Source organism: Bombus terrestris, chromosome 15 (assembly GCF_910591885.1).
Source record: "Bombus terrestris chromosome 15, iyBomTerr1.2, whole genome shotgun sequence".
NCBI classification, from domain to species: domain Eukaryota; kingdom Metazoa; phylum Arthropoda; class Insecta; order Hymenoptera; family Apidae; genus Bombus; species Bombus terrestris.
Window position 1 is genome coordinate 5,606,958 of NC_063283.1, and position 21,099 is coordinate 5,628,056.

At 35.3% G+C, this 21,099-nt stretch overlaps 1 long non-coding RNA gene across 2 annotated transcripts in view; it reads right to left on the reverse strand.

The window, feature by feature from the left end:
- Positions 1-21,099, reverse strand: part of LOC125386462 — a 114,412-nt gene that overhangs the window by 20,195 nt on the left and 73,118 nt on the right. The gene's annotated exons all lie outside the window — the stretch shown is intronic.

Consider the following 21,099-nt stretch of genomic DNA (forward strand, 5'->3'; position numbering starts at 1 on the left):
CCTCCGGCGTTTCTATTTACGTATCATCGCCGGGACCAACGATACCAACGACGTACCGGCACTTTCGTCACGTACCCTGTTGTTGTTCGCGACTGACACGCGTCTGTTCGCGGTTGATCCAGTCAAATTCACCTAGCGAATTGCCTTAACGAACCCTAAGTGCAATTATGTTACGCATATGTGACATTCGTTAAACCATTCCAGTAATCCGCATTTTGTCATAATTCCTCTAAAAATGACGTAGTTAATATCTCAATAATAATTTGTCTACATTTGAAGTTTCTTCGTGTATTGGTCATTTGAATTAACTCGTCTAAAAATGAGGTAATTAAAATTCGAACAACAATCTTCTACGTTTGAATTTTGCGGGGTCGATGGACATTTAAGAATCATAGTCTCTTAATTCGATCCACTGCTATCTCTCATAAGACAGTGTTCTCTGTTTAACGTTACAAAACATTCGTTATATTATTTTTGTCAAGCCACGAAGACGCAACCAACGTTAAATAAAGTTATCGTTTAATTAATTATAAAAGTAAAGGAATGATTTGAAATTTAAAAAAGTGAAAATACTATGCAAACAAAAAGTCTGAAAATCGTGACTTGCGTCAATATGATTTTCAGCCTTCCATTTCTGTGGAACATATCCCGTTTATTATACGTTCAATTTGTACCTAATGAAAGAATGCTTTTAAAGATTTTTAAAAGATGGGGATGGAACGTTTGGAACTTTTACGACGGTATAAGTTGATAGGTTTAACGATTGTGGGCAATATTGATCATAATGAATGCCCCAGCATTTGATAAAACTGAAAACGAAACTCGTTTGTAAATTTAGCTTACGAAAAAACTTTATTGAACGCTCCGCGTAACGCGATGATAAGATACAATGGCTTCTTATAAATAAGTACATCGAAGTAATGGATATTACTTCGGATGCATTTAAAGCCGACCTCTTCGCTCTCGATCCGGCAATCTACACTTAAATCCTCACTTCATTAAAATCGGCTCCCTCGATACTGCTCGACTTTTTATCATCAATTTGCGAGTTTCATCAAACTCTTGCTTTACGAGCTATTCGCTATTCTTTCACGGTCAGTTATATTATCTCGGTAATATCTAGTTAAGGAATATTAAAATATCTTGCAGCTAACTCGTGCTGATTTTGTACAGTAAAATTAATTCTTTGATGGAAACTTTTGTAATTTCAACTTAGCCACCGGCGAACGTTTTCTTCAATTCTAGCTCTGGTAAAAAGTTAAATAATTATTAAATTTCTACCAAGATTTTGTTTAATCGTAAGTTCGATGGCACTGATAATTTTCGCTGATTTCTAACACTGGGGAAATGACAAAGTTCTGTTAACTACAGGGGACAAATTCAATCTCGCTTTGCTACACGTAGATTGACACGGAGAGTTCGTGTTGAATGTTACAGTACAGAAGGACTTTAATCTGACAAACTGTCCGATAGGAGTTTCGATTACACAAGAAAGCATGATGGATTCGATGTCTGAAGGAGAGAAGCGTGAAAGTTGATTTACAGCATGTGCTGCGTGACATTTATTAGAATGGAACAGCCAATCGTAAATCACCGCTTCCACCGAGCTATGATATCAAAATTTTCATACTCAGCAGGAGTGAAAGTACGAACCTGATAAAATTCAATAAAACGAGAACTCTAGTGATACGTGATTTGACTGAAAACTCATCGAATTTTTTAAATACCTTCTACGCGGCAAAAAAAAAAAAATGTATAAATTGTCGTTTTCTCCTGCGTATTTAATCAATTTTTTTTAAAACATTTAAAACAATTAATCTACTTAATTTTATACATCATTTTTATAATAATTAATATTTTAATCTTAAAACAAAATTTTTCCATAAACTTATTTATTCTAATAATTATTTTTATTAGAGGTATCTTAATTATATTTTCCTATTTTATTAGTTTAATTAATAAAATATCAAAAAAAAAATAATAATTATTAAAAAATTTTAATTTTAAATTCATTTATTTTATTAATTATAATTTTGCAATTTAAACAAACTAAAATTATACTTAAAAACTTAAATTTTAATTAATTAAAAAATAACAAAGTAAATATTATTAAAAAATTATATTTAAAACCAAATCATTTTATTTTAATAATATTTATTACCTTTTTAATTATAATATTATTTATTGTAACAAAAATTTGTTATATCAAAAATAAAAATTTACGAACAAAAAAAATGAAAAAAATAATTTCAATAATTTATAAAATTCATATATTAAATTTACCTATATCATTTATCAATTTACCAACACCAATTAACATTAATTATGTATGAAATTTTGAATCAATTCTTGGTATATTTTTAATAATTCAAATTATTTCCGGATTATTTTTATCTATACATTATTGCCCAAATATCAATTCTTGCATAATATTTGACCAATTATTATTAATACGAAACATACCAATTAAAATTGGTTTACACAGGCTCCGATTCTACTTTGTTCTCTGTGACTTTTTCCACTGTTAAAAAGATTCCCAAGTCTAAAGAAAATCAACCAGAAATGTTACTTATTTACATATTTCTTTCAGTTATATGTTAAAAGTTCGTTTCGCGCATTAACATTAAGAGCGTTCGTATTTGTTGAAACAAAACCAACATATTGAGATGTAAAAACTCAAGTTACTAAACTGAGTCTTCAACAGGGGGTTAATACTCTCTTTGAAATTTTTACTAACATGCTCATAAAGTAGTTCTTTCAGTGGAGAAAAATTCTCAGAAGTGTTGTCTGCAAAACATAACAAATTTCCATCGAGTGTCATTTCACCGCAAAAAGCGAGCCAACTGCTTCGCTTGTGATCGTGTTAGCTGGGAAGCATCGACAACAAAAAGAGATCTACCTCGAATGTCCATTATTGCTACGGTTAAGGTACGTTTTCACGTGACGATAATCCGTGGCTTTTAAGAGTACAGGAGAGACAAAAGTACAAGTAGTAAAAATCTATGTGACTAATTATGAGATATACAAGTCCCTAAGACGGAAAGAAAATAAATGAAAATGATAGTGATCTATAAAATTCAATAAGCAATAAACTATAATACGTAGAAACGAGTAACCGGTGGGAAAAGCAAGCGAAAAGGAAACGAAGCAACAGAAAGAGAGTATAAAGTAGTACAAACAGCGCATAATCGATACGCTGTTGCAAAAACAATATGTAATTTTAACGTAAAGAATATGCTCGAAAAATGATACAGTATGTTATAGTTAATATAAAGTTAAAAATTGTATACTTTCATATTACATATTTTACATATGTACAAATACATAATCTTCGATTATGAGATATAACAAAATTTCTGCTCTGATTTTCTCTTGTGTATTGGGTTGGCAACTAAGTGATTGCGGATTTTGTCATTAGGTGGTATTGACAAAATCCTCAATCATTTAGTTGCCAACCTTTTACGAAAGACATTCAGAATGGCCACCTTGCGTTTCAAAGGAAATAGACGTCTTATCACGGATCCGATTACGCTCTGAACGCTTCCTGGTGTTTCCCGAATTTGTTGAAAAGCTTGTTCCACTCTGAAACTTGGTATTTTGACATTTTCAACAGATGTTGCTCTGTGTACAAAATTTGTTGCATCTCACGCACCAAGAGACAGACAGAGCAGATGTTTATACGAACTTTTCTCGTTGTTTAGGTGTACAAACAGCTCTCAAAGTGGATCGCACATGTTCTGTTACACTATGTATGTTATACTACAAAGTACGTTAAGCTGTACCAAGTTTGAGTTTAACAGGTATCAATTAAATAAGACTACGAAAGGTAATAGACTGTAATATGTGTTAGAATACAGTTAAAGATAAGACAAGGAATCAAGTTATCTTTCTATGTGAAATTAAGTGGAATAACTTGAATGTAAGTTAGGACTTACAAAGTGGAAATGCTTAAGCACCTTAGGGGAGTTTGCGGTTTATCTGGCGGATACATGCAAAATCTAATTCTAAATATTTTGCATAATGGTTTATTCCTGACATTTAAATTAGTAATTATGTACTTTATATATACTATAAATATACCTATGTATTATATTTTGCATTAATTTTAGAGAAAGTTACTGTATCTCTCAGACAAATCGCGACCTCCTCATCGTTAGAAACAAACGTGGTTAGATAATATCAAAGATATCGTTACCATACGATCGTAACTAAGATATGGCGTGGAAGTGGTTGTTTTCTGTCGGGCAACATCAGAACAGGTTGCCCTAAAAAAACGTCATGTTTTTTTAAACTAAAAAGGTAATCCAACAGAGATAATAAATTAAAAATTCGAAATTCCTGACTTTTACAACCATGACACTAACTATTATGATTTTCGTCCGAGTTTTCCTGAAAACGTTCGATTAAACTTGATAAACTTTCTCGAAAACTAACCCTCGTACGAACAAATTTTGTTCTATATTTCTTACTTGTTTCTTTACAAGGAGTCACTTGCCATTCGTTTGTCGCGTTATTCGGTCGCGTTCTGTGCGAACATGCCTCAACACACGTATACTAAAAGCATGGAAGAAATCGTGCGAAAACCGAATGGTGAAAAATCAACATAGAAGACTTCTACCGTCACGTGAAAACGTACCTTTAAGATCTGCGATTGGCAAGTACGCGCTTCAAACCGTGACTGCATGCACGGTCAGCGCAGGCAGTTAAATAAATCACCGGGACAAATGGTAAAAATGTCCGACGCAGAAGACGATCGATCGATCGTTCCTCTTTTCCATGAATCGCACATCGAGCCTTGGTAGATGATTTTTTAATCCGCTGTTCCATCCCTCCAACAGTTCCATCGATATTTTCTTTTCTCTCTCTCTCTCTCTCTTTCTTTTTCTCTTCTTTTTTTGAATCAGTAATTTGCGAGATTCAAGTTAAGATTGTTAGGGTAGCTAACGTTTTTCTTTTACTTTGGTATGTCGGCCGTCCCTCCAGTGGTTTCATTGATATTCTGCCACTGTAAATTCAAATGTGGAAATGTCTATTTTATTACGCCGTGTTCTTCTTTTCCTTATTTTAGCCAAGATCTATCTCTCCTTTCCGCATCTTAAGTAGTTAATTCCGGTCATTGCTGTCCATTTTATTACCAAGTGAAGATGTTCGTTTCTCTGCGTCGTAACTTTTTCAAGAGTACACGCAGTGCCTTTAACAGTTAATTCCAGTGATTCTTGTCTACGCTTCTGTTTCGATTACTGACGTTTCAAAATCGTAAATTCTCCTGGAAAAGGCTATTTTATTCGACGGTATTCTACCATTATTCTCAGGATACAGATATTCATTTCCCTTCTTCGCAATCTTTAATAGCAAACGTGGTATCCTTCCTACTTAATTCCAATTATTTTTCTTTATTTCTATCTCCATCGTATTAATAAATAGAAAACTTGCATAAACGCAGAAGCGTCTCGTATTCTCAAAAGCCGTGCTTCATATGCTCTTAGTACAAAGTTCTATATATATATAACAGATAAATGAATTTATCATTATAAATTCATTTTATATTATAAATTTTATTTACCATTCTATATAATTGGGCTTGGGTAGTTAAAGCAGCATCATTTATGAATTTAGATGGCAAATTTATTTATCATTATATTTATCATTACAAATAAATAAATAAATATAAATAGATTGTAAATTCATTTGTCTATTATATGTATGATAAATATAATGATATATGAACTTGCCATCTAAATTCATAAATGATGCTGCTTTAACTACCCAAGCCCAATTACATAGAATAGCAAATAAAACTTAACTATAAACATTCCCCTTAAGAATCTTATGGGATCCTCGAACGATCAATGCATACTGTCAGTGCAATATCGTACGTACGAGGAAAATACAGCTTGCAAATAAACGTCGATAATATTGACAATATGTATAGTCAATATTTATTGAGAAACCGCGACGATGTTAAGAAGCCTGACGTATTGACGATATTATCGATCGTTTAAGAGAACCTTTACGTACAACATTGCAAGTAAAAAGGAAACTGTTTTTACGTTATTATCATCCCTCTTACACCGTTTTACGTAGACCCACAAGAAGGCATCTTATTATAACGACCCACCATATATATCCTCCATACATTTACCACTGTTCACCTGCAGTAGCCTTCTTCAGTAAACCAACCGAACAACAAAGATTCCAACACACCGTCATCGATCACTAACGATGCCTTAACCTTCCTTAACGAGGATAAACTGGCGCAAAGCATCGTATTAAGAAAAAGATGCTTCAATAAGTCCACGAGCCTTCGCTTTTTCTCAATAGGTGGAATTCAATCGAGTGCAATTTCGTTTGCAACGATTCAGAGACTCAGGTGAAAGCGGCAGATCGAGGACCGGCCCTTTTTGCCCTCGTGGAGGCTGCGTCGAGGCCGGCTGCGCCAGCACAGATGCATGTCACTTTACGAGCTGCTGCTTTTTTGCCGTCTGTGTTTGCGTTCGTCGTGTAAACGACGCGAGAGCCGTGTCCAACGACACGCGGGTGGCATTTATCGCCTGAACCGGGCTGTTAAGACCCGCGAATAAATCCAAGCTAGCCGGTGATCCTAAACGGGTATCGCGGCTGGTCGCCTTGAAAGCCTCCAAGTTGGTTGGCTGATGCCACCGAGTACAAGAGACGTGGATGGACGAATTTATACACAGCGAGTAACGAAAGTGTTCCAACGTTTTCTTGCTAATGTACGGCTCTATCCTAAGACTCTGCCATCGTGTTTGGACGTGTGGCATAACGAATGGATAAAGTTGATGTAAAAATTCAACTGCAAACTTCGAACTTCGGATGAAGAAAACGTAACATTCCCGCTAACTAAAGAGCACTGCTTTTTTTTTCTTCAGCTTTACCATACTTTTTCGATCATTGGAATAATGAAATTTATAAATATGAGATGAGAAATAAAATTGGAATAATGGAATTTATAAATGTAAGATGAGATAAACATAAATGGAAGATCAATAAAAAGAATTTCATACAATACAAAATACAAATTTCGACTCAAAGTTGAAATACAAACTCGAACGTCAAATAAAAGGAACGTAAATAATGCCGCCAAAGTATGGCTGTTTCGCGAAGCCGAAGCAAAACTAATGCAAAATTTCAACCTCGAACTTCGAACTTCAAATGAAGGAAACTTAATATTCTTGCTAATGAACGACTCGTTCGTGGAAGTCTACCATTTCCTTTGGACGATTGGAATAATGAATGAACAAGACTAATATAAAAATTCTACCCCAAGCTTCAAACTTCAAATGAAGGAAACCTAATATTATCGCTGATGAACGGTCCTTTCGTCGAACTGTACTCATTTTCTTTGGACGATGGGGATCCGAATGAGCAAAATTAATGTAAGAAGTCAAATTTAAACTTCAAACAAAAGCTGAAGCTTAAAATAGAGGAAGCCTAATATTCTTGCTAATGTACGGTTCTTTCGCTGACCTGTAGCGTATTTTTGGGCGATTGGAACGATGAACGAGCGAGACTGATATAAAAATACAAACTCGAACTTCGAACTTCGATTGAAGGAAACTTAGTATTCTAACTAGTATACTCTTGGTGGACTCTTTCGTGGAAGCGTTGTTAGACGATTAGAATAACAAATAGACGAGAAACTGATATAAAAATGAAATCAATTGAGACCTAAACGTGACCTAAAAGAGATCTAACGTTATTTATAAAAATATCATGGCAGGAGAAAATTCATGGCAAATCTAATACTATCAGGAATAAAAACAATACATATTTGTTTAACCACATCGCTGTATTTTAATTCCACCTTTATTTCGATCCAATAAACGTCTTATAACGACATACAAATATTTATAAAATCTGCAGCGTAAATTCGAAACGAGAAATCGTATCAATCCCTCAAACTGAACAATTTTTCTAACCAATAGAAAAATACGACTCGATGAAAAATGATTCAACGAACGCTGTAGAGTTGAGAATGAAATTTTGGACAATTGAACCGTCCCTAATAATCGATGGAAAAATGAATCGACCAAACTCGAGCGAAATGTGAGTGACGAAAAATACAAGTTGGAGGTGCGATCGAGACTCGGATCGTCACGATGGCCACGTTGCGATGTAAGTACAACGAGTGGCGACAAAGCGACGACACAGAGGCTGTTGTTAGTACAGCGGACGGAACATTAACAGGAAGTGCTCGGCCACGTGAGCCGACGTGCGTTTTCGTCCCGGTTCCCTTTAAGCATTAGCAACGGCGCGTTGCGTTACGTGATTCAATTGCTTACTAGCTTGCCCGTGCTTTCCACGGAATATTGATCCGATAATGGGTGTGCATCGATTGATCCGCTATCTATCCATCGATCTACCGATCGATCGTCTCGCGAACTCTCCTATCTATCGTAATGAGATTAGGAAGAAGCTTGGCTCTCGATATTTCTACAACTTTCATGAAATCGGTGTTCTGGCTTGAAATTGATTCGATTAATTTCTTGTTACTGAAAAATAAGTCGTGTACAAATTCACCGATAATATCAGTTTAATTATGCAAAGTCTTTAAACCACTAATAAACTATAACTGTATCCTATAATTGTAGATATTACACAAATTTATCTTGTCAAGTCGGAGAAAGAAAATGATCGTTCTAATACATACGTAGGTATACATGGGTGGATTTTTATTCAAATTCATATCTTCACCGATATGTTAGGTCGTCCGAAAAGTTTCTTTCGTTTTATAAGGAAATAATGGATGCACAACATTTTTCGTTTTATATTATTTTCTCGAATTACGTACGATCCGTTTTGTTCTATCAAAATAAAGATCACAATACTCGACAGATTAGGTTTCATGTTTGTACGAAGATGCGTCCGTAAAAGAAAGGAACAGATCTATGTAGAAATTTGATCTACCCGTTAGAGTACTATGAAAAGTACTGTACTTTGGATATTTTATATATTTTTGCCCATTATGCACATTTACGTTTCCCACAATTGCATACAAATTTCCAGTCTTCCTGTAATATTCTCTTTGAGCGTTTTCTGTCGAACGACTGAGAGATACATTCGAATTTATTATTCCAAATTAATAACTATCTCGTCTATCAGTTTGTCCAATCACACAATCATTTACCTGCGTCCATTAACTAAATGATCTGCGTGTACGGAATCGAGTGCAGGTATGATCGATAACCGACGACTCCGAACAACAAAATACAGAGATCTCGTCTGGTGGACTATTTTTTAATTGGTCGTGTTTTGTTAACACGCGAAGCAAGTGTTTGGTCTCTGGCCAACCGACCTTGAAGTCGACGTCGATCGATCTTAGCTCGCTCGAGGATCGTATTTTAGCCGGGTCCAAGATCGATTGTGTCGTACGGATGGACAATTGACTGATCGAGTTGATCTGTACACTGATCTATCTGATTAGTCATAATTAATGATCGATTAATGATAGCAACATTTGTTAAAGTACCATTTGTTTAGGCACATGTAAGTTATATCTTATCAAATAGAATAATTTACATTTGTAGCGCATGAGAAAACTGAATGATGCTCAATCATTGCACAGTGCTTTCTAACACGAACACTTTGTCATTTAAATTACAGTGGCCGGCAAAAAGGAAGTTTAAAATTCATACTCGTATAATAAGTGCACTACGTTAATAGTAACTTTGTAGTAAACAGGTTTTGCCACGTTGATAGCGCTCACGTATTCTGCAGATATACATATTATGTTTTTTCGTTATTTAATTGCTCCTGTCAAATACAATTCCGCTTTCTACAACTGTGTCTTTCGTGCCGTTTATTCTATTCAACGTTCTTTCATACACCACTGTATTACATCACTATACTGTTACGTTATTAAACTATTATTATGTATATTTATATGGAGATTTACACAGGGGAAATTTACACAGTTCGATCATCTTGTTGATGTATCTTGTTGTTATTTTAGCGAGATGGAAAACTGATTTTTGAGTACAAACCTTCAATCAACAGACCAACCCATAGATCTCGAAATTACACATAATATCGTGATTTTAAAAAAGTACGTAAATGTAATTTTCTTTACAAGAATAAATTACAACAGTTGCCAAATCTACATCGCATAAATTCTTATGGCCAGATGGATACATTGTATCCATCATTGGAATAACAGGCATCTTCGTGAACCAGTTAAAAATCGAAGCAGATCCAAGAGAAATCCAAACCTCAGAAATTACGAATAATACGTATAATTTAATATTCAATTATCGATCCACTATAATTACTGCAGTTTTCAATATACCAATCGAAAGAGTTCCATCATCATGTGTTCACAAAAAATAAAAAAAAGAAACCGCAATTAATGGAAAAAGCAGTATCATAAACAACTACCATTATTCACAACTACATTTCCTTTCGAATATCTTTAATCGATGAATCAAAGAGTATTTTATACTCCTAAGAATCACTGAAACGATCGTGAGAAAACTTACGACCATTATTCGTCGATTGAAATCTAGTTCGATTAATTTCCTTAGAGAAGAATTTCCATTCAACGAATGGCAGTCATTTAATCAGAAAAGATGAAGCACATGCGCGTGTACGATCGATTTACTCGTTGACGAAACGATTTATATTTTACAGCGGATCTCAATCACATGGACGAGCGACGTTTCGTGTCTTTTTTTTTTTGTAGGGAAAAGAAAAGGGAAAGCGAAAAATCGAAGGGAAAGGGGATAGGATCGAGCAACCAGTGGTTCACCTTCGTTTCGTTTTAATGGGACCGTTCCCAGCCCGGAATCTCTCAATTAACGTAAACGTCTGCGTCTTGTGAACAAAGAAACGCGTACGTATTTTTATAAAAATCACAAAAATCAGAAATTAAGACCAACTGGATAAATCTTCTTGGTCGTGTGCTTAGGATTAGGATTTTCCACAGTTCGGTCGGAGTTGGAATTTCGGGATTAGACGAAGACCAGTGTGAGTGAAAGAGAAAATTACTACGTTACGAACAGGATTAATGAGAAGTGTGTTTATTTGAACAGAAAATTGCCGATTTTGCTGCTTCACTAATTGCAGACGATCGAAACTGTTTTGGTTTATACTTTCTTCTTACACGCTAATTTGCCAACTACGTAATGATATTAGTGGCTTGATTGGTTACAACTGGTTCTAGATTTTTCTTTTCCTTATGATATTACATTTTCACGTCAAAATAGAAGTTGTAACGTATGAAAACTTGCTCGTAGAATGTCATTCGTTTTATCGTCAGTTACTGATACTATTTTACCAGGAAAAACTTGTAACTTCTGGCTTGTAGAATCGCATTAGTGACGCTAGTCGCGCAAAAACAGCCGAGTTTTATCTACCTTATTCTTGCAATGATTTTACAGAAGCTACGATGGCACAAAATATCAGGTCGTCCGAAAAGTTTCTTTCGTTTTATGAGGAAATAATGTAGAAAAATCGCCGAGGAAGAGTTACCGAAATACTTAAAAGGGAGGATGAAGTGGAAGGACAGAAAAATATTAGCAAGATTCAGATGTGGAAACGAGACCGAAGCAAGGGAATAGAAGAGGGAGAAAAAAGATACTATAGGCTATATAAAAGGAAAGAAGAAGACCTGATCTAGACCACGTAATAGAAGAATGCGAAATAACGGGAGGACCAAAGGACACAGGAAAAATACTAAACGAGACTGGAGAAGAATTAATAGAATTATTAATAGAATTGAAAACAATAATGGAGAAGAGAAGAATGATACAAGACGGGGAGGAACGACAATAAGGAAGCACAGCGAGGAGGCAAAATCCCAAAAGTTGCCATAGTTTCAGAGACAGATTATACAACGGAGTGCAATATAATAGAGCGGATAAGAGGGAAGGTATATAAGAAAAGAGATATATAAGATATATATAAAACTGATAGAATGTAAAAGCGTAATAGGTAAAACCGAAAGCACGTCCAAAGCCGAAAGGCACGGACAAAGTTATAATAAACAACAATAATAAATATAAGGAAATAATGGATGCACAAAATTTTCCTTTTTATATTATTTTATCGAATTACGTATGATCCATTTTGTTCTATCAAAATAAAGATCACAATGTTCGACAGATTAGGTTTCATGTTTGTATAAAGATGCGTCGTTGTAAAAGACGTGTCTGTGAAAGAAAGACACTTTTCGGACAACCTAATAGTTTATGACGTAAACCACTTTAAATCTGATTTTTCAAATCAGAATATAAAACGGATCGAACTTGTACAATTCCGACCAGCGAACGCTCCAGTTCTTTAAAATTCAAACGAATTTTCCACTGTTTGAAAACCTGTAAACCGACGTAAAATTCGATAAAGCCCACAAAATTCCTGGCATCTGTTAACGAGGATACGTAGAACCAGGCTCGGAGCCAAGTAAGGCTTAACGAAATAAGAGATAATGATCATCTAACGAGGCCTACACCAGAATCCAGCGTTTCTTACGTTGAGAAACGGGACGAGAGAACAAACAACCAGCGGATTGTTCCCAACTGGTGACGTTCATTCTAATTACGAGGCAATCCTCGGTTTTTTCCCCTGTACCGCGAGATAAAAGCAGAAGGATCGCTTTTACGACTAACCACGTCCATTCTAATTGCGAACCAATCATCGTTTTCCGCAAAAGAGCCTCGTCCACCGTTCTCGTGGTCTTTCTATTCCTCTGTGTTTCTTCTTTACCTTTTTCTTTTTTGTCCCTTCATCTTCCCCTCTTGCCGCTTGTCTTTTCCTTTTCGAGAGACGCCAATAGGTCGGCTGCCTCCAATTAAAGCTCGTATTTAGAAGATAACGACTGGTAATTAATATCGATGGGTCTTCCATTTTTATCCCCTTTTCCTGGCCTTCGATTCGCGTTTTTAATCGCCCATCAATAAATTTCGCGACAGTGGAAATTTGAAGGATTTTACGAATTACGAATTTGGGAGTTCGAAACGATCTGGTCGGACTTGGACTTTCGCGAATTCAAAGAATTTTGAGGATTTTACGAGTCAGCGGTGTGGGGAATTTCAGGGATTCTTCGAACTTAAGGAATTTTATGGACTAGGAAAGCTTTGCGATTTTGTAATTTTGAGAATTTTTCGGGTCTCGCGATTTAGAAACTTGCGAATTCAAAGAATTTTGAGGATTTTGCGAATTAGGGATCTAAATATTTGAAGAATTTTAGGGATTTTTTGAACTTAAGGGATTTCGGAACCGAGTAATCTTTTTAGCTAAAAACTTACTGATTTGAAGAATTTTGGAGGATTGCAATTTTGAGATTTTTTAATCTCAATTTTTTTAATTCAAAGAATTTTTAATTCAAGATTTTCTAATTCAAAGAATCTTAGGCTTCTTCCGGATTAGAATTGTAACAGTCTAAGAAATGTTCGCGACCTTATCAACGTAAGGAATTTTACGATACAGAACGTCGGCAATTTTTAAAAATTTTAGAGATTCTACGATGCAGACATTTGGAGATTCGGAGAATTTTAGGGATTTTACCAATGAATGATGTAAATTCTTACATCATCTAAAGAGAAGTTGTTGGCGAGATTAAGTAAACCCGGATAGACATTTTCCCATAAGAACTCTGGAAGAATGTTTTGTTTCTTTCATCGGTTGAAGATCGTGTTTGATACTATCAAGATAGTTATAATTAGTCGCGTTCGACTTCGAAGCATGAGCACGTACGTATTAAGAAACTGGATGTAATTTAAAAGCCATTAAAACCGGGTTCGTCACTATGATTTTTCTCAATGGTAGGTCTAACATTAAAAGAGCATCTGTAACATCTGTAGATACTTTTTCAAAGTGACAGGATTTATAAAAATAATAAAACAAGCAATAAAAATATTCTTTAAAGTCCCATATACTATAGTACTGATAGTACACCGATAATAATTCTTGTACTAGACATTTTTACCATTTTAATAACAGTTCTATTCTACATTTATTTCCTATTTTCTATTTTAAAATGTTTGTAAAACACGCGAGATAAATATACAATCCACATGACCAAATGTCTCACTTCGCTTTATCACCTGAAATAGCTTGCTCAATTTTTATAATATCAAATAACGTTTCAGAAACAAGTTGAATGGTTCAGCGGAAGACATAACTTGACATTAGTTTTATCGTAGGTAAACGCGTAGAGAACATACGAAGAACGTCCAAGCTTTTCTAAATGGATCGTATATTTTTTAATACATTAGTCGATCCAGCTGGACATTCTCTATCGTCATTGCGCGTTATCCAAGTTGCTTTCAACTTCGCCATAACTCTTTTAGCACGAGAGGTACGAAGGCTTAAATAATCAGATACTGTGAAGACTCGATGATGAAGAATTAATTAAACCTAAATACATCTCACGTGATTGCATCACCAAAATGTGTTCTATGATTTCACGATACGATTTCCAAACTAGACTTTTCTCTGTTATCCGAGTTTTCACATCACCTTGCAAAATCCAGCTTCTATTTGTTTAACTATCTACATCGTTAATTTAAACGAACCCAAGAGGAGCTCGAGCAGAAATAAAACACGCGTGACACGAAGCTGAAGGGTTGAAAGCATCCATCATTTCCTCAGTCATTCATCTTTGCCCGCCATTTTCCATTTTCTTCGTGCACCCTTAGTTATTCCTGGTTTCTACCAGTGAAATCTGCCTGGTGGCAGGCAAGGTGACAGGTGCGGAGTGCTTCTATAAATTGCGATCTGGAAAGAGCGAGAAAACGAGAAAGGGAAAACCGCGTGCGGATCGAGGGCCGCGCTATCTTTAGAGGGCAGCACCCATTGCACGTTACATTCAACACTCCACTTCTCCATTTCTCCTCTTTTGTATCTACACCCTTGTTCGAAAGCTTCACGGTGTCAGAACAATCGCTGCATGTACTTAAGAACTGCAAGATAGCGAGCAACTCTAAGAATGCGCGAAACATCACGTTAACGTTAGCCTGACACTTTGTACGGCAAAGAAACCTTCGAATGTTAATTAATAATCTTCGTAAGGAAGCTTTTGAAGGAACCACTATGACTAAATTTCCGTATAATAAAACGGTATGAGAATAATTCTAACAAATCTTGGTTGCTCGTTGCCACACGAGTCAATTTACACAAATTAAGAACTGATTGCACACCGTTAAAGCGTGTTAGATTTTTTAATGTGCAATTAAAATGTAATTTATAGAGCATTTTCGTATTCCAGATGTAAGAATAATAATACTGTTAATGTTAACAAATATTACAGTTACGTCTACTTACAGCCCACTCAGATTAGGAAATAGAAAATAATTTATTCGTATTTATATCTTCATAATATAAATAACACGTTGCAATATACAATGCAGTAGATATAGTCGTAAAGCTTTACTGTTTGCGATTAAATATTGGATAGAAAGTTCTTCCTAAGGTGTGATTATTCTATCAGTACAATTAAGTGGAGATTATATCACCGAAAGTGATTAATAACTGTATTTGTTTAATATCCTTTGCGCTGAGAGAATTTATTTGTTTATATTCTGAGTTTTTTTTTTAATTTATTTATTATTACTTAGTGCGTGCCTTTCGGCTTTGGACGAACTTTACATCTCTTACGTCTATTTCTCTTCTTATATGTCTATCTCCGCTCTTTTCCACTCTATTCTATTGCACTCCCTTAATTATTCTATCTGTAACAATGCAGTAGATATATATGATACATCTAACACACGTAAAATATAGCTTTATCGCGTACGACGATATTACGAATTAAAAGGTTGGAGTTCAGAACCCACGTGGATTATTTTCCTGAGAATAATCAACGTTGCAATCTGAAGCAACTTAAGACTTTGATTTTGACTTGAATGTACACAGTACGTATAATGGACCAAGTCGATATAACGTGTACTTGCACCGTCTGTTTTCGGTTTAAACGAATTCCTGTTCGTTCCATTGGCTTATGGTATTTCGGTGGAATTTCGCGTAGCGAGCATACGTCAAAGCTCGGTCGATTTTAGCAACGGCGTTCGAACACGCGAATCGTCCGTGCAAATTCCATTCGGCTAAGTATAGCAGTCGAGTGTCGTTGGAGATCGTAATGCATCGTTTCTTAATAGTTTTGCTCGATGCGTGGACATCGACGTTTCGACGTACCCTTTCCGGTCGTCCTACCAGTTGCAAGCGATTTCGTGGAGCAGGAAAGAGAAGAGAACTCGAGTTCCTTGAATTCAATCGCTATTTACATTATTCTTAGATTACTTATTTGAATTTCTTCTTTTAAATATCTTCTATGATTTTCTCTAACAGCGATGCTTTCGTTAATTTATGCTACTTCACTTGCTTCTTTTTTTATTTTATTTAACAGAGATCATTTAGCTCAAGTTTTAAAAGTTATGGTATAAAAATCAATATCTTTCTTTGAATGATTTTGATTCTGAATAACAATGATAAAGAGGTAAAATTTTGTTGCTTACTGGTAATCACTATACATAACAGAAATCATTTTCTGGTTACATCACTGACAATAGGAATTGTTTTCGATTATTTGATTATTTGGTAACCAAATGATAATTTTCGCCAAGGATAACGATTATTCTTAACCGCATGATTGACCTAATGATTAGCAGTAAAGAAAAGAATTCCAGTCATTCATAATGGTCATCCACAACCAAGATAAATAAATCTTAATATTTCTTGATTATTTCACTGTCCGCAAAATTTCCGCAACATTTAACTGGCTTCCATAAATAAATAAAAATTAACTTCCACTCAATGATCCTTTATCGAAAGGTTTTAAAAATAATTGTTAGATTGTTTACGGGTTCCTTATTCTTTCGTCATTTATCGCATCAATCGTTTGCATGGATTATTAACGACGACAGAGAATGGGAAGTTGTTACAATTGAATTAATTTGGATTATTTTATTTGATTAAATTACTATTTTAATTATTCGATAGTTAAAAAATATGCCCCGTAGATTGCATTAGAGCGGTTGATTTCTGAAGAGTTCAGCTGTTTAGACGTGTAAAAGGTCATTCACACTGGAGGATCGGTGCTCAATGGGCTCGTGTTGGCACTGTTGACCGAATGGAATCACGTAGATAAGTATATCGATTATGAATGGGCCTCCAGGTCCATTCAGTTTGAACGTGACCCAGCCTTGGTCCATCCTCATCTAGGAGCCCGGTCGCTTTCATTCTGCCACAGTTGACAACTTAGGCTTCTGTTAGAACTACGTATACCTTGTTACGTGTATTGTTATTTTTAATCTCCTCTCGTCGTGGAATCGACTTGTGGAATCGTCGTTGATCGATTAATATTTCGCTATACATTTGAGAAATTTCCATTGTAACACCTATCTATATTAATATACAAATTAAAGTTTGAAGTAATTCAATCTTTCATTTTATAAACTTTTAACACCAATCACCAGTCCTCTTTAAATCAGAGAAAAGGAACCAATTGATGAAATGTATATGAAATGGAGAATGAACTACGCAAAGGAAAATAACACAGTTTCAAGATCAACTAAACGAACTAAACAATAAATTAATCTGATGGAAAGAAAGCAATTTTGTCAAGCTATAGCTAATTTATTGAGCACACGGTACAAAGAAAGAAAGAGGAGCTAACAAAACCCCAACTAAAATACAAAAATCCAAGGAAACAAGCTACAAGAGCAAATTAAGCTGATTCATAGATGAGCTCCATGAGATCCAAGGTCCTAACAGCGATCTAAAGCTCGAGAGATCGTGTTTGTTCGTGGAAAAAAGATAACACGACTGGATTGACATCTCGTGTTGCACCACCAAATCTTTGTCCACCTAAGAACCCCCTCGTCCAACATTCGCGGTTTGATGGCCAACGTTCGCAACTATTTCCAGACGGATTTAATTAATCTTGAACCAAAAACGTCCAGTGGGAAATGGTGGCCTGGCCAACCAGCTCGCCACCTGGCAGAAATAGCAGGACTGTGAAAATGCAACTTGACGTTTCCCCCTTGGTCAGCGACGATCGGAAAGGGGCGAGAACGATGTAAAGGGAGAAACATGCGAAAAATAAACACAGACTTGGCACCTGCCCTCTCCATTAAACCTCTTTACACGCCACCGTGTTACAATCCAAGTGGCACGAGAAAATGGAATTTTCCAAATTTCTTACAGAAGAATTCTTATTTTTCTTCTTCTTTAGAATTTTATTTTTTTAGATACTTTGAGTTTCAGGTCACTTGGAAAAAGATTGATACAAAGTTTAAAAGAAAGAATTTAGTTTCATGATTCTTAATGAATGAAACAGTATGTTTTTGTACTTTGTACAATACAACAAAGTGTAATTGGCTGAAATTTTTGGTGATCAATGGATTGTAAATTTATAAGTGACAGAAGAATCATCTTAGATCTTTGTTTCTTTTCTATTTTGTTTCTATCCTTTTAGAATATCCTGCAATTCTGCCTGTATGTTTCTATGAAAGACTTACGTGAGTATTCACAAAAGAATAATGTTCTTATAATTTCTAAACAATTGGTGTTACAGCCAATAAATAAACTATTGTAACGTATCGATATTCTACAATAAATAGATATAAACAATCTTCAGAATTAAATGCCAGAATACTCTTAGCCTCTTGTTTGCGATAGAGGAAGACATTAAATCCACGCTAATGTTAGACTGTGCAAACAGAGTCACTCCAAATATTATATTAAGCTATATCCATCAAGAAGTTTCTAGTTAATCTCACAATTTTTCAAAAAAGAAAAAAGCACAAAATGAATAAAACTTAACATACTATAGAAGATCAAACTCTAAATTATTCTAACTATATATACAATACATCTGACAATAGAATTTAAAACAACCTACCTAATCTATTTGAAAACTTTCATCAAAGTTTACAATAAAATAAAACGAGCAAGTTCCATGTACGTCATCCGATCGTCGTGAGAGTTTAAAATTTTAAGCTGTTGTAATTGATTAAATACATAAAGCTAGCGAATTAATTTGCATAGCTAATGACATAATTAAATAATACGACTACTAGTAATAGTCATATTATTAGAACATCACTAATTGCTAATTACCGAGCACGCGAAATTAATGAACGGAAACATGGAAATTGGGCATCCGGAAGCCGCTGGTCAACCGTTCTAATAATAAAATTCGCAAATTTAATTCACCGGAAACTCATTTCGAAATACCATGGACGCTAGATTGCGGAAGCGTTAAAAGCTCGACGGACACGCTGAAATCTCGTGGCGTGATACGTTCATCAGGTGCACGCATGAGATTTCGGGAAATTGCGGTAATCGTTTTAGCCATGACGATTTATAGTGGCCACGCGCCGCCACTTCCTGTTCGAGATTTGTCCGACCACGAACCTAATTAGCCTTACCCAAACTATATCAGAGTGAAACGGGTTTTCCTTATTATTTATACTATCGAATCTTCTTTGCTTGTGTTACGAATTCGAAAGTCATTCTTTCTCGAGGACATTCTTGCAATTTTACTCGCCGTCGTATTTACAATGACAAAAATTGTAATCATTCTGTTATTATTTTCTTCTCTGTGTGATATTGCTTGACGTATTCGTTTCTTCTTACTCTCTTTTCGTATCATTAATTTTAACTTGCAACGCAGTTGCTACTAACAAGTTTGCGCTTCTTGCTCTTATGAATACGTCGCGCTTCACTCCGTCGTTTTGCGAATATTCCAGTTCACTTCATCGGAACTAAAACAGAAGGATGTGAAATAAAGGGGAATATTTAAGAAACGACGGAACAAAACGCAAAGTAATTAAGCTGTCCAAAAAGTTTCTTTCGTTTTGTAAGGAAATAACAGATGCACAACGTTCTTCCTTTTATATTATTTTATTGAATTACGTATGATCCATTTTGTAGTAATTATCTTTATTATTTCCTTGTAAAACGAAAGAAATCTTTGGGACAACCCAATACTAACAAAAGCACGAACAAAATCCATGGAACCACGTCATCTGATCAACCTGAGGGTTTCAAGCTTTAAGGTGTTGTAGTTGATTAAAAATAAAGCTAGGCAATTAATTTGCATAGCTATTGATAATAGCTAAGTAATAGTAATATTATTAGAACACAATTTGTTATAACATAATTACTAAATTGTCCCTGTTTTTCATAAACCACATTTCACGTACTGAATATAATAAGAAATTAAATAAAGCTTTAATTACTTGAAATTTGATTTAATTTCTCTAAACAAAACTGGCAAACCTCGTTCCTGCAACGATAAATCCCAAAAAATTCCAATTCTATAGACGAAAAGGTTACAAGGAAGAAACGTGTAGCACTTTGAAAGCCAGGAATATATCATTGAGAACACCTTCATCGATCAAGAGGACAATTATAAATTGCTAACCGTGATAAGTATATCTCCTTTATATCTTAATTCACCCCTACTGTTCAATGGTAGTATTTACGTCATGCGACAAGATTTTCTTGCAAATGCGACCAGGCGGCAGGATGAAGTTGCATTACAAGACTTGATTGCAATTTATACAAGATGAGACGTCGATAGCTAGCCCCGTACATGCTACGTTTTGTACTTTGCATACCATCAATTCGCTACGTGACACGGTTGCAAGACTTTTTCCATCACTGGCAACGCCCAAAGTTGCCAAACAAGATCATGTTTCTATGGGTTTGATTGGTCGTGCTTTCGATGCGTAAGTGCATGCTTTCTCACGATAATTAGTTATCGACGAATCGTAGCAAGTCGATACGCCTGTCATTGACGCTATGTTAAAAGATTGCCACCTTCCGCGGAAAATCGCTCGCAAGTTGCGTGACTGCATTATATCGGTTTAGATTACACGCGTAAACTAGGCTTTATGCGTGAATCTCATTATCTCAATGAGCAGATTAATCTGTTGCTAGTTTTTTTTTTCTTTTAGTCTTTACCGTATAATAACGGAATATCCATGAGACAAGGTTGCAAATTTATTTGCGAGCGAAATACGTACGTGGATTCTTTGGGGTGAAACTTCGATGACTCAGATCACTCTGAGAGACAATTTCATGAGGTAACGTTAAATGATTTTGAAGGAGCGCGCGGTTTAGCGATTATGCCTGTGT